The following is a 2,605-nucleotide window of genomic DNA, read 5'->3' as shown; positions in this document are numbered from 1 at the left end:
GAAGGGAAGGGAAGGGAAGGGAAGGGAAGGGAAGGGAAGGGAAGGGAAGGGAAGGGAAGGGAAGGGAAGGGAAGGGAAGGGAAGCTTTCTGTCTGCTGCCGCGGCCGGTGCAGCTCTCCATGCCCCGGGGGCTCTGCTATCCACAGCCCCATCCAGCCCCAGGATCGAATTTGCCTCGGTGCTGATGAGGTTTGGCAGTGCCTGACTCAATTTTAGCCACCCTGATGTCTCTGTGTCCCTTACATCCCACCTCCATTCCAGAGCAGCTTTTTCCTCACATTACATGATTCCTCCGACTGTACAAAAGGGACTTTTTGCACCTGAAATGGCACAAAATGAGCCGGCACGGTGTGAGAAGGGGGAAAGGGGGGCTGGCACACAGGGGGGACGCGCACGTGGATGGGTGACCCTGCAGGGCCACAGGGACCCCTGCCCTGATCAATGTGTGCGATTTCTCCGGCCAGATCCACCCCTAACCCTACAAATCAGAGCCGTGGAGCAGCCCCATGACTCCCAGGAGCTGTTCTGCTACACCCCAGGGCGGGGAGGATTGTTCATCATCCTTCCCAAAGGATCGCTTTGCCCACTCCTGTCCCCATAACAGGTCAGAAGGGATCTGCAGGCTGCTCGCTGGTTCTGCTGTGCACCAGGAGGGCACTGGGGCTGCCAGGCTGAGTTTCAATTGCCCAGCAGAGGCCCAGGTGAGTGTCTGCCCTCTCTAAAGTGTCTTTGGCATCCCTGTGTCACCTGGGCCGCAGCAAGCTGTGTGGTTTTGCTGGGAACCTCCTCTCGTGACAGCAGCCTGGGCTGTTTTAACTCACAGATGTGCCACGTGCCAGCCAGGACAGGACACTTGGAGGTGACTTGTGATCCAGCAGAGGTGGGTGGGAAGAGCCGTTCCTTCCTCCTTGCGCTGCGTTTGTGCCTTACAGCCCGAATGCTGTAACATCCCCCAAGCCAAGTCTCTGCTTGTTCCAGCTTCTTGCTTTCTCCCAAACTGTTTTGCTTTCCTCAGGACCAGATTTTCTTTATCTTACACCGTGGAAGAGAACTTTTGCCTCATTCCCCACGAGGATCACATCCAAAGGGGAACCAGCCCCAGCTGGGCAGTCAGACCTCCCCACTGAGCAAAATCTGGGACAGAACTGGACCTGAGCTGCTCTTTACAGCTCAGTCTCACTGCTCCTGCTCTGGCACTGAAGGTGAGGACTGGGCTGCCCTGACTGAGAAGCTCCAGCTCTTCTGCCTCTCCTCCTGCTCCAGCCATGCACCCCCAGATCTCCTCCACAGCCAAAGGTGGGTGGCTGGGCTGTGCCACGGTGATGGGACAGCAGGAGAGAGGCCAAAATTAGCCAAAGGAAAGCACTGTTTGTTCTTTGGGAGGTGGCACTGCCCTGCCAGGTGCTCCAGGCTGGGTGGGCAGCCAGGCCCCTTCCCAGCAGAGCATCCCAGAGAAATTCCCTCCCCAGTGCTGCCGCAGCTGAGCCACCTAATGAGATCTCCTCGCCTGTGCATGCTATATTAGGGTTTCCATGGATATGGTGTCACAAACACTGGGCTGTGGCTTTGTTATATAAACAGGAGAGATTGCCACAAATACCCAAAATATCTGAAAAGGACAGGAAGACACAAAAGCGTTCTCTGGGTGTGTTTATAGAGCGTTGTGCGATCCAGGGGATGGTGCCAGTGGGAGGTGGGAGAGGTTTGTGTGATCTTTGGGAAGCAGAGTTTATCCGAGGGGTGGTCTCTGACTCAGGAGCTCTGGAGATTCACCCTGATCTTCCACAGGATGTTTTTAAATGTTTTTAAACAAAAAAGGTGCTGCTGGCTGGGCAGTTCCTGCCCTGCTCCTGCAGCTCCTGCTGTGACAGGCATCCTTCTCCATGTGCAAGTTCATCCTGGCTGAGCCTCACACAGAGCTTGGTCCTCCCCTGCTCCTGCCATATGCAAGGAAATCCTTTTTCCTGCAGCTGGTGGGGACCAGGGTTGGTGATGGTGGTGGGGACACACAGTCATCAGCTCTGCCAGGACTGCCCACACCTGACCCTGCTCTTCAGGACCAGCTCATTTTGTGCCATTTCAGGTGCAAAAAGTCCCTTTTGTACAGTTGGAGGAATCATGTAATGTGAGGAAAAAGCTGCTCTGGAATGGAGGTGGGATGTAAGGGACACAGAGACATCAGGGTGGCTAAAATTGTATTGCACTCCCACTCCCCTGCCAATAACAACACCAGAAATAAAGTGGCTTTGCAATAACCATCTCCACGCTTTGGAACACAGATTCACATGTCCCCGCAAAAGATGCTCCAGGCAGGATCAACTCTGCTCCAGCCTTGCTCTGCAGGAGATGCATGGGGAGCTTGCTCCAGCCCTCCCACGAAGATGACTCTTTGCCCAGCAGGTGCAGCCCCAAGCTCCCAGTATCCACCAGCGCCTTCCTTTTCCCACCCTCCGTGCTCGCCTGTGGGTGACATTCCAAGCCCATGCCTGTTTCAGCTCACTCCTGGCCTTCCCGATGCCTTCCACCATGGGATGAGCATCCATCCATTCATCCACCCATCCATCCACCCATCCATCCATCCATCCATCCATCCATCCATCCATCC

At 55.4% G+C, this 2,605-nt stretch overlaps 1 long non-coding RNA gene across 1 annotated transcript; it reads left to right on the top strand.

Annotated features, from left to right (window-relative positions):
• Window positions 1–108: 108 nt before the first annotated feature.
• On the top strand, window positions 109–2,586 carry LOC121676257. Its single transcript, XR_006020401.1, has 3 exons — window positions 109–701; window positions 824–880; window positions 1,016–2,586. It is a non-coding gene; the product is annotated as an uncharacterized LOC121676257 (long non-coding RNA).
• The last annotated feature ends 19 nt before the right edge of the window (window positions 2,587–2,605 follow it).

Source organism: Corvus kubaryi, unplaced genomic scaffold (assembly GCF_017639235.1).
Source record: "Corvus kubaryi isolate FWS band 111438036 unplaced genomic scaffold, C.kubaryi_AGA036_p1.0 78, whole genome shotgun sequence".
In the NCBI taxonomy this organism is placed as follows: Eukaryota; Metazoa; Chordata; class Aves; order Passeriformes; family Corvidae; genus Corvus; species Corvus kubaryi.
Note: the sequence above shows the minus strand (reverse complement) of the source record. Positions and strands in the feature narration are given on the sequence as shown.